Here is a 12,316-nt window from a genome sequence, read left to right as displayed (position 1 = left end):
CTAGCTATTGTATTTTTAAGATTACTTGGTGATCAGAAGTGGGATTCAAAGAAGGCGCCCAACAACTTTGAGGCTAGTGAGCAAAGTGGTTTCCAGAACCCACAGAGCCCAATGAGCGAAGTGCTTTATTCCTGACCACGGAAGGTAAATCTCTCCTTGATTTCAAGCTCTACTCCCTCTTGTGTTCTGAGCTCTCCAGGTTTTTTTCTTGTTGTTGTTGTTGTTTTTTAAGATTTTATTTATTTTTTTTATTTGACAGAGAGAGAGCGTGTGCCAGGGAGAGAAGGAACACAAGTAGGGGGAGTGGGAGAGAAAGAAGCAGGCTCCCAGCGGAGGAGCCCGATACGGGGCTCGATCCCAGGACTCCAGGATCATGCCCTGAGCCCAAGGCAGACGCTTAACGACTGAGCCACCCAGGTGCCCCTGAGCTCTCCAGGTTTTTATTTAGGCTCTGTTTTAAGGCTTTGTCCTTTCTGAGATTACTCATTAGGCCTTTGGGCTGTATCCTTTACAGGACCAGACTGTTCCTATTGGAACTGACTCCTTTGAGCTGGCTTCTTTTTGGAACTGGGCCGCTCCCAGTGGAACAGTGCTGGCCTTTGCTGGGACCCGGCTATTCCTGTGGCAACTGTGCCGTTTAGCGAGTTTTTCTTCTCACTCTAGAGGGATACCTCTAAGAAATGGGATCTTAGTCATCAAAATGCCTTGCGCTCCCCCTCCATGCCCCCCTTTCTGGGACCCCAGCTGGTTTTATGTTTAAAAACTGTGGTCTCTCCTCTTGCACGTTTCAAACTAAATGGGCTCTGAAGCGAACTAATTTAGAACTGGCGATTATGGGGAAGCTTTGATCTCCCCAAACTTAACTTTTCTCAAAACTGAATTGAACAGCCGTGGCTCTAAAATTGGCAAATCTGGGGCACCTGGGTGGCTTAGTCGGTTAAGCGTCTGCCTTCAGCTCAGGTCATGACCCCAGGGTCCTGGGATCGAGCCCCACATCCGGCTTCCTGCTCAGCGGGGAGTCTTGCTTCTTTCTCTCCCTCTGCCTGCTATGCCTGCTGCTTGTGCTCTCTCTCTGTCCAATAAATAAATAAAATCTTTAGGGGCGCCTGGGTGGCACAGCAGTTAAGCGTCTGCCTTCGGCTCAGGGCGTGATCCTGGCGTTATGGGATCGAGCCCCACATCAGGCTCCTCCGCTGGGAGCCTGCTTCTTCCTCTCCCACTCCCCCTGCTTGTGTTCCCTCTCTCGCTGGCTGTCTCTATCTCAGTCAAATAAATAAATAAACTCTTTAAAAAATAAAAAAATAAATAAATAAAATCTTTAAAAATAAAATAACATTGGCAAAACCGCATGGGATGCCTAATTTAATTGGTATTTTGAAGCTTTCAAATGTTATCATGAATCTAAAAATTACCTTTTTGCAAACTACTATTTTTTTTAAAGATTTTATTTATTTATTTGAGGGGGGAGCACCTGGAGGGAAGGGGCAGAGGGAGAAGCAGACTCCCTGCTGAGCAGGAACCGCCCCCCCTCGCCCCATCCCAGGACCCCCAGATGACCACCTGAGCCCAAGGCAGATGCTCAGCCAACTGAGCCACCCCGGAGCTCCCAGAATACGATTTCTCAACTAACTGAGGCAAACAAGCAATTGAAAGAAGTCAAAATGGCTTCTGAGGCCTCTCTTTCCCCTTTCCCCCGGTTTCTTTGTCTCCAAACACACAGAAGCCACTTAATGCTCAAACTCCACTTCCAAGGCCAGCATCCTCCTTCCTTGGGCACCGCCTCCTGCCCCCCAGGCCCATTCTGATTATCTCCTCATCTTCCTCCAAGGCTCTCCTTGCTCCCTTCTCTCCTGAACCCCTTAAAACCTGCCCTTTTAAAGTGAGTATTCTGAGGAACCAAAGAAACCCCACATTTCTTACAGTTGCCTGGACTGAAGCTGAATTGTGAGACAGAGTTTCCTAGGGCGACTGAGGACCCCCATAGGTCTGCTGAAGAATTTAGCCTGGTTAGTTAAAACTTACCAAGCGGGCTTCTGAGATTTAGACCAATTAGTCCACCTGCTTGTTGGTGAGGGCCAGGCCAAACACTGGGTAAACTAGCCGGATGGGAACAACCTGAAAGAGATTTAGAGAAACAGACTCCCTCACTTTTTTTTAATTAATTAATTTATTTATTTATTTTAAAAGATGTTATTTATTTATTTGACAGAGAGAGAGAGACAGCCCGCGAGAGAGGGAACACAGGCAGGGGGAGTGGGAGAGGAAGAAGCAGGCTCCCAGCAGAGCAGGGAGCCCGACGTGGGGCTCGATCCCAGGACCCTGGGATCACACCCCGAACCGAAGGCAGATGCTTAACGACTGAGCCACCCAGGAGCCCCAGACCCTCTCACTTTTGGCTAGATGCTAGAACCCTCGCTGGGAATCTCCACTGAGCAATTCTGTTAGCTTCTGGAATGAAGGTCAGGCTTGCACACGAAAGCCTGGTGAACTGTTTCATGACCTTTAGAATCAATTTCAAATTGGGTGGCTCAGTGGGTTAGGTGTCTGCCTTCAGCTCAGCTCATGATCTCGGGGTCCTGGGATCGAGCCCCAGATGGGGGCACAGAGTCTTCTTCTCCCTCTTCCTCTGCACTCCCTTCTGCTCGTACTCACGCTCTCTCTCACTTTCTCAAATAAATAAATAAATAAATAAATAAATAAATAAATAAATAAATAAATAAATAAATAAATAAAATCTTTAAAAAAAATTCTGGACTTCCTTTAGATGTTGAATCCACGTGGGTGGCATTTAGCTCTTTGTTTATTAATGGGCTGAACCAGGATCTTTCTCCTTTTAATTAAAAAGGACCAGGACAGAATGGGAAACTATCTCCACTCCAGATTTAGTTAATTTGGCAAACCAGCTCGCTCGCGTCTTAGATCAGTCACCTAAAGTCCGTTCATTCTCAATTTTCAACTCCAGCAAATGAAGCCCCCCCCAACCCCCCTATTTTCTATTATTGCCAAGGGCTGGAACATTAGAAAAAAGATTGTTATCAATGTAAGTCCCAAGGTGCCTTCAGCCCCCTAGCCACCCTTTCTGATGCCCTTCTAATTCCCAGTGGCGGGGGTCTTCCCCCCTTAGTTGGCTCAGAGAAACCCCTGTCCGGTTTGGGAATGCATCTCTCTGCTCTCTGTGTCCCTATCGCTGCCAGAGTTACAATCTCCGTCCTGAACCCCACTGCTGTCCAGGAGCCCCAGTCTCGGAAGTCTAAAGGAGCTCCAGTAGTGGGGGGGCTCTAACATACCTCAACGGGTTCCTGGTTCGGAACCTAGTTCCTCTATCTAGGTCCTTTGAGAGAGATGCACCCTTTTCTCCCTTCTTCCTCTGCCCCTGTTCATTTATTGGGCCAAGATTTCTGGGAAAAATATCATGCTGGAATTTCTTTCTTCCGAAAGGGGGGACTAATTCTAGCATTTGACAGTAGTAATCAAAATAGCCAACCAGGTGAACTAAATGACCCTTTGATATATTTTTTTAAAGATGTATTTATTTATTTTGGGGGGGCAGAGGGAGAGAAAACCTCAAGCAGACTCCCCACTGAGTGTGGGGCTTGACCACAAGATCCTGGATCATGACCTGAGCTGAAATCAGGAGTCAACTGACTGTGTCACCCAGGTGCCCCAAACCTTTGGCATTTTTTATTTGCTCTGTTTCTGACCGCACGATAGCGGAGTCTGTGGACACTGATCCTTTGTCCCCATGGGATCAGCTACCATCCTCTTTATGGGCAAAGTCTCCAACAGATATCAGTAGAACTCACAGAGCACCTCCCATCAAGATTCAGATAGATCCCTTAAAACTTCTCTCTAGAATTAGGGAGCCCCCTGGGTGGCTCAGTTAAGCGTCTGCCTGCAGCTCAGGTCACGTTTGGGATTGAGTCCCGTGTAGGGCTCCTTGCTCAGTAGGGAGCCTGCTTCTCCCTCTGCCTGCTGCTCCCCCTGCTTGTGTTCTCTCTCTCTCTCTCTCTGAAAAATAAAATCTTTACAAAAAAAAAAAGAGAGGCACCTGGATGGCTCGGTGGTTTAGGCGTCTGCCTTCAGCTCAGGTCGTGATCACAGGGTCCTGGGATCGAGTCTCACATCGGGCTCCCTGCTCAGGGGGGAGTCTGCTTGTCCCTCTCCCTCCCCCCGCTCATGCTTTCTCTTTCTCTCTCTCAGACAAATAAGTAAAATCGTTTTTTAAAAAAAGAATTAGGGGCGCCTGGGTAGCGCAGTCGTTAAGCGTCTGCCTTCGACTCCGGGCGTGATCCCGGCATTCCGGGATTGAGTCCCACATCGGGCTCCTTCGTTGGGAGCCTGCTTCTTCCTCTCCCACTCCCCCTGCTGTGTTCCCTCTCTCACTGGCTGTCTCTCTGTCACGTAAATAAATAAAAATCTTTAAAAAAAAGAATTAATCAATATCCTATAAATAAAGAAGCCCTTCAGGGCATCAGGGTTCATAACAGAAGATTACAAATCTCATGGACTCATTATCCCCTGCACTTGTCCCTGTAATAATCCTGTTCTACCTGTGACAAAACCCGATAAGCGAAGGATAAAGCTTTGTCCGGACCTCTGAGCAATAAATAACATTGTTACTGATGAAGAGAACAAAAGCAAGATAAATGTAGCTTAAAATAAATCTCTCTACAACCTGCAGCCCACTGATGAATCCTTTGAAACGTGAGAAGCATCACATTCCTCAAGGAACTCATGGCTGCCTTAATGTTGAGGTTTTATTAGAGAACAAAAGCAACGATATCTTTTTTTTTTTTTGAGAGAGAGAGAGGGGAGGGGGGGGGGGCAGAAAGAATCTTAAGCAGTCTCCTTGCTCAGCAGGGCTCGATCTCTCCACCCTGAGGTCACGACTTGAACCAAAATCAAGAGTCAGATGCTTAACCCACTGAGCCCCAAAGCAACCTTATGTTGACAATAGTCAGACCTCCAAGGTCCCATAGACCCTGCTTTCAGCATACAGAAATTCCTTAGAAATTTACGTGTTCTCTACCCCCACCTCCCTCCGCGGACCTCGTAGTATAGAATCAGTCACTCCTCACAATCCCAGTTCAGCTCTTTCTGCCCACGGGTCCTGTCCCCGTGCTATAATAAAAATACCTTTTTGCACCAAAAACATCTCAAGAAGTCTTTCTTGACCTTTTGCCCTGGGACCCAAAGCAAATCACATCATGATCCCTCAGCACCCCGAGGCTCCCATCCCCCATTCTCAAAATCCATTCACAGTGAAAGCCAATTTTTCTCAGGAATTGACCTTTTCAAGTGGCTTTTTAGTATTGCAATTGATAAGAAAAGCTGCTATCTTTTTGCTTTCACTTGGGAAGAATGGAAATACACCTGGACGGAAATGGCCCATTGTTTCACAGAGGAAGCCTCTTACTTTCCCCCTTTTACTTTCTCGGTTGCAGCTGCTTTGGATGACGTCAGGTTTTCTGCAGGTCCTTCTTTGTTCCAGTATGCCCATGATTTGTTTCCCTGCCTCCCTTCTCAAAGCTCTTCACAGGAAGACAGCATCCACCTGTTAACATTCTTGACCTTAAAGGGACAAATTGCCCTTTGCCCAAACTCAAGTTCAGTGCTTACGGTACTTGATCTTGGGAATGAGGACTTCCTCTGAATCCAAGTAGACTTCAAGGCATCCTGACTTTCCCAAAACCTAAAATTAAGCGCCATTTACAAGGCTTTCTTGGACTGGCTGGCTACTGTCAGAATTGAATTCCAGACTTCTCTCTTAGGGCTCATTCTCTCTGTGCTTTATTAAAATACGATCGCTCTGGAACGCCTGGGTGGCTCAGTCGGTTGACCAACTGCCTTCAGCTCAGGTCATGATCCGGGGGTCCTGGGATCAAGCCCCCAAGCCCCAGCACTGGCCTTCCTGCTTGGTGGGGAGCCTGCTTCTCCCTCTCCTGCCCCCCTTGTTTGTGCTCTCTCTCTCTCTCTCTCTCGTCAAATAAATAAATGAATAAAATCTTTAAAATAAAATAAAATGGCCCTAACCCTAATGTTTGGAAAGACAGGGGTGACATAGTCTTTGAGGCTTTAAAGAAAAACCTAATAAAGCCCCTTGCCTTAGGACATCCTAATGATTTACTTCATTTTTTGCCTCTTGGTCTGTGAGAGGGAAGGAAATGCCCTCCGTGGGCTCATCTAACAATATGGGTGACGCGGTTAAGGAGTGTTGGTAGGGTGCAGAGCCGACGGCCAAGAAAGAATTCTTGAGACGTCTTCCGTGCAAGGAGGCGACTTTATTAAAGCACGGGGACAGGACCCGTGGGCAGAAAGGGCTGCTGCCCGGGGCTGTGAGGGGACTGTGAGGGGTGACTAATTATATACTTGGAAGCTGGGGGAGGTCAGGACAAAGGGAGGTTTTCAAAAGGGCTTTCATATGCTCTAGAAAATTCTCAGGATCCTGGGGGCCTGGCCATTGTCAAGCTCAGGGGGTTTTTCCCTTAAGACAGTTGGGAGCTTCCCGCAGGGAAGTATTAGTTAACCCTTTGTCTTCCCTTGCCTTAGCTTTAGGGCGGCCTGGAGTGCCTGAGGAATGTCACACATCGCCCCGCTGGGAGGGGGGTGATCGCGGGGTGTCACCCTGGGCTTCACCCTCAGCTTGCCTTCTGCTCCCTCATCGTGGGGACCATCATCCACCCAGGGGGTATGAGAGCCGACAGCTGCACCCTGCAGCCTGGGGACATCCCCCTGGCCTCACAGCCATTTCCGCCACTGCCCTTTGAGTTAAGGCCACTGAAGAAATTGTCTCTTGGGGTCCATCCTTGTATTTTGGCCAAGGGCAAAACTGCAAACATTTACATCCATACGTATGTCAGTACGCCTTTGAGGTAGTCCATAACTTTGGGATGTTCTGGAAACAGCAAAGTCCCCTTATCTCCAGCAGGAATATAATAAAAAACAGCTCCTACATCCAAAATGTATTAGATACCATATTTTGCCGGTTGCCCTGGCTACTATTAAGATTCCTGACTATTCCAGACTTGACTCCCTGGAGGCCCAAATAAACAACCTTGCTGATATTTTGGCCCCCCATGCTGCTCTCCAGGAAGCCAATCGCCAAACCTCTGTCATTGTCCCAAGGGAGGTTCTCCCAAACGATAATTTGGAAAAAACAAAAACAAAAAACTGAACAGAGACATCCAATCATTGGCCCCAGAAAAGGAAAAACAGTATTGGAAATCTAATAGTTGTTGGTTTGATAAAAAGAGAGAACTCTGGTTTGGACCAACTAACAATTCGGCTCTACCAGAAATTCCTTTTTTTTTTTTAAATTTTCATTTTTTTGAAGAGACAGAGACAGCCAGAGAGAGAGAGAACACAAGCAGGGGGAGTGGGAGAGGAAGAAGCAGGCTCATAGTGGAGGAGCCTGATGTGGGGCTCAATCCCAGAATGCCGGGATCACGCCCTGAGCCGAAGGCAGACGCTTAACAACTGCGCCACCCAGGCACCCCTCTACCAGAAATTCTAAAAGTCCCACAACTTACCATTGTATATGCATTAAACCATTGGTCCGCTGACACAACGAGAGCATCCCCGAACCAGTGTCGGTGGGGAAATTGTAATAAGGCCACAACAAGTGCCTCCTTTGCTCAACTAACCTGTTCCAAGTACAGTCCTGGGGAACCTGTTCACACAAATGGATTTCCTAGAGCTTCCTCGCCCCATGGGTATAAATACGTTTTAGTCATGGTTTGTATATTTCTCACCGGACCGAACGAAGCTTTCCGCTGTAGAGGCCACTGTTTCTTCTGTGGCTAAAATTGGTTTAGAAAAGATTATCTCTCCCTGGAACTTCTCTGGAACTTCATAACGATTGGGAAGCCCATTTTAACCATCAGGGGCTTTGACAAGTCTGCTTTGGGCTGGTTTTACTTTCGGGGGGCATACCGGCCCCAATTCTCAGGGTTAGTCGAGCACCCTGACAGCATCACTGAGGCTTAACTTAAGGGGCGCCTGGCTGGCTCAGTCGGTAAAGCATGCGACTCTTGATCTCAGGGTCTTGAGTTCAAGCCCCACGTTGGCCATAGAGCTCACTTAAAAAAGAAAAAAAGACTCTGTTTAGGACACAGAATTTGTAGGGACCCTCCAAATGCCTTGGCCGAAAGCATTGTCATAGGTCTTTTGAAACCTCAGGTGTACCCCCTTTGGAACTCCTAGACTCTCACGCCTTGAGATGGTCATAGGATGTCCGATGCACTTGACTCTTGCCTCTTTTGCCCTACAGCTGATAAAGGAGATAGACTTCAATATTGTAAAGACCTAATTGCTTTGAGGAAAAAATAACCATGCTAGGGGTGCCTGGGTGGCTCAGTAGGTTAAGCACCCGACTCTTGGTTTTGACTCAGGTCATTATCTCAGGGTCATGGGACCCAACCCGAGTTGGGCTCTGCACTGAGCGTGGAGGCTGCTTGAGATTCTCTCTTTCTCCATCTGCCCCTCCTCCTCTGTTCCTGCTCTCTCTCTCTTAAAAAAAAAAAATTGCTTTAGCAGGGCAGTCTTTCCATAGTGCCCTCCGGGGGGGGGGGGGGGGGGGGGGCCCGGGNAGGACCTTAAAGCATCACTCCTTGAATGCTGGTGATTTTGTCTATTGGAAAAGACAGCTCCAGAAAGGCTCCCTTGAACCTCGCTGGAAAGGCCCTCCTCAGGCATTACTAGCCACCTCATGCCACCAAACTCCAGAGAACAGACTCTTGGATTCACGTGACCCAGCTAAAAAAAGCACCAAATCCTGGCTGGGTGTGTCTACGTGCCATCTGGTGACAGGTAAGTAAAGATTTCCCAGAGCTGAAGCCGACGACATCTACCAAGGCAGGTTCCCCAAGATGCCCGGAGCAGGCCCATATCCTTTTCCTCACTGTTGTATCTTCTTTCTTTCACGGAGAGACTGTGCCCTCGTCCGCATTTCTGAAGCCCTTGTGAATATAGACCTTCTGAAGCCTCTTCTTTTGAATATAGACCTTCGGAAATGGTTTCATTATGATCCAGTGACAAATTAAGTTTTCACTTGATTATTCTTGTGAATATAGACCTTCTGAAGCCTCTTCTTTTGAATATAGACCTTCGGAAATGGTTTCATTATGATCCAGTGACAAATTAAGTTTTCACTTGATTTTTCTTTTCTTTTTTTTAGATGTTATCTATTCATGAGAGACAGAGAGAGCACAGAGGCAGAGGAAGAGAGAGAGGGAGAAGCAGACTCCCCGCTGAGCAGGGAACCCGATGCGGGGCTCCATCCCAGGACCCTGGGATCATGACCTGAGCCGACGGCAGACGTTTAACCGACTGAACCACCCAGGCGCCCCTCAATTGCTTTTTCTGAAGGGTTAGAAGGTTAAAAGTTTCAGAATTCACCAGTCTTTTCTTTCATCTGAATTGTTTACTCACTCTGGCCTCTTGTCCAAATTCACGGTGTCAGAACTTGCAAACCAGCAGGCTGTATTTATTTGTTTGCAAACAGCTCTCTGGGGGTAACAATACCATTTAACACGCGTACGAAGTGTTGCTGTTTTGCCAAAAGTTCATTGGCTACTGCCTCTTGCTTATGCTTGCACCGTATCTTCCCACACGCATATCCCCAATTTTCCCCAAATAATTTCATCAGTGAACTCCTGCGGTCGTCCCAACTCTGCTGTCATGGCCCCTTTAAGCAGGGACTTCCAGGAGGCAGACGTGACTCCGGATTTGCCTCCATAGAGAGAACTTCTCTCCCCCATCTGAATGAGTGCCAATAAATATTTTTAGTTGGCGACTTTCTGCTCTAGGATCCCGGTTTAGAACTGCCACACAGTTTGGAGTTGTTATGTTACTTTCGATTCTGTAATTGTCCCACTAAGGAGATGATTCTGTCCCACTAAGGAGATGATCTCCAGCGCTTACCATCTTGATAAATATGGGCTACGTATGGGAAGTGCCTGAGGTTCTCCCGAGACCTGCCCTTGTTGCTCCAATGTGACATCAGTAGGTTTCCATTCTGTGTAATTGCCCTTTGGGCAGTTCTGGGGCACGACACCCGGGAAAGAGCTTTCCTGACATCAAGGGATACAAAGTCACTGGATTAAGAAAACCTGACTTTTGTTTTAAGATTTATTTATTTGAGGGTTAAGCGTCTGATCCCGGAGTCCAGGAATCGAGTCCCGCATTGGGTTCCCTGCCCAGCAGGGAGCCTGCCTCTCCCTCTGCCCTTCACCCTGCTTGTGCTCTCTCTCGCTCGCTCTCTGAAAGAAATAAATACAATCTTAAAAAAAAAAAAAAAGATTTATTTATTTGAGAGAGAGAGAGTGTGAGTTGGGGGAAGGGGAGAGGGAGAGAGAGAAACAGATGCCCCTCTGAGCACAAAGCCAGATGCGGGGCTTGATCTCACCACCCTGAGATCATGACCTGAACCAAAATCAAGAGTTGGATGCTTCACCGACTGAGCCACCCAGGCGCTCCAAGAAAACCCAACTTTTGCTCAGCAATGCCTTTGGAGACAGAGCTTGATCCAAATGGGGAAATGTGAAAATTGATAAAGAGGAACTTCACAAAAAGGGGAGTGGGGGAGCCCTACCTCTCAACGTCAATTACAGGAAGAAGTGTCAATTACAGCCCCAACAGAAGAACCTGCAACAGGAAAGAATCATGGACTAGCAACCCCAACAGGAAGCAGTGGACATGGCATCTCCTACAAGAAACGGACTATCCCAGCAGCTTAGCCCATGAAAAACCGTCGTCGCCCGCACTTCTGCTTCTCTCCAATGGACTCCAGTTCAAAACAACTCCTCCCCGCTGCTTCCTTCTCCATAAAATAACGCGACTCTCCTTTGTTTATGGGACATGCCTGTGGTTTTGCCGCAACCTGCATGTCCCAAATTGTAGTTCCTCGGCTGTTCCCAAAGAAACCCATTTTGCTGGTGAAATAACGGGCTGTTTAAGGCTAACAACACCTACAGTGGAATATTGCTCAGCCGTAACAAGGAATAAAGCCCTGACACGCTACAACATGGGTGAACCTCAAATACATCGTGAGTGAAAGAAGCCAGACACAAAAGGCCACAAAGTGCACGGTTCGGCTTATATGAAATGCTCAGGACAGGTGAATCTAGACACGGGAAGCAGACTGGTGGTTGCCAGGGGCTGGGGGAGGGGCAGAGGAAGTGACAGCTCATGGGGATGGGGGATGGGGTCTCCCTTTGGGGTGAAGGGAATGTTCTAGAACTAGGTAGAGGTGATGGCTGCACAACAGGGTGAACGTGCTATGTGCCACTGAATTGTTCACTTCCAGTGGTTCATTTCCTGTTATTTTAATTGAATGTCCTCTCAATTAAAAAAAGAAAACCTGACGAGGCCATTCATCCACTGGGGGGTGGCCTCTGAGGCAAGTGACCTAATCACTTTGTGCCCCAAATGGAGGTTCGGGAGCCTCCCAGGCAGAGGAGACCAGGGCATCATCAGCCACCACATGACAACCTGCCCACCCACAGTTGGCCAGCTGGGACCCCCCCTTTCTGGGAATCGTCCTCCAGAGATAGGCACAAGTCATACCAGCTCCGGAAGGCCTGGCTATTCGAAGACCACACGCAGGAAACGCCTTCTGTGTTTTAAAATGCACCTAACCTCACCCGTGACCCGAAGAAAGCCAAATTAAAGCCGCTAGGATGTGGCGGCAGATAAGACTGCGTCCTGTCATGCAGTGGCCCGTGGCAGGGAGGTGGCACCCCAGCCACTCAGCCACACAGGGCCAGTACAGGGACCATCTTGGAGGCGCCGAGGCCACTGAGCACGCATGCACACGTGTGCACACACACACACACACACACACACTTAGGAGGGAAGGCACACTCCCATTGGCTCAGACATTTGATTCTGGCTCCTTTATGGGCCCATGAGCTCAGGGAGCCACAGGTGATCTGATGTCACCGCTGAGGAGCTGAGACCCCCTTGAGGGGGAGGGCTCACTTCACCTTTAGTTCAAAACAACGAGAGAGGGAACACAAGCAGGGGGGGTGAGAGAGGAAGAAGCAGGCTCCTAGTGGAGAAACCTGATGTGGGGCTCGATCCCAGAACGCTGGGATCACGCCCTGAGCCGAAGGCAGATGCTTAACAACTGCGCCACCCAGGCGCCCCTATCTTGCAAATTCTTATTCATACTTCAGAGCCCCATTCATAATGCCCTCTCCTTAGGAAGAGCCTGAATGCCCCTCTGGGTTCTTCTAGTCCTTGTCCCTTCCACCAGCTCAGCTCTGAGCTCACAGAGCTCAGAGGTCCATGAAGCTCGGGGTTTCCATATCTGGCT

This window comes from Ailuropoda melanoleuca, chromosome 4, assembly GCF_002007445.2.
Source record: "Ailuropoda melanoleuca isolate Jingjing chromosome 4, ASM200744v2, whole genome shotgun sequence".
Classification (NCBI taxonomy): Eukaryota; Metazoa; Chordata; class Mammalia; order Carnivora; family Ursidae; genus Ailuropoda; species Ailuropoda melanoleuca.
Note: the sequence above shows the minus strand (reverse complement) of the source record.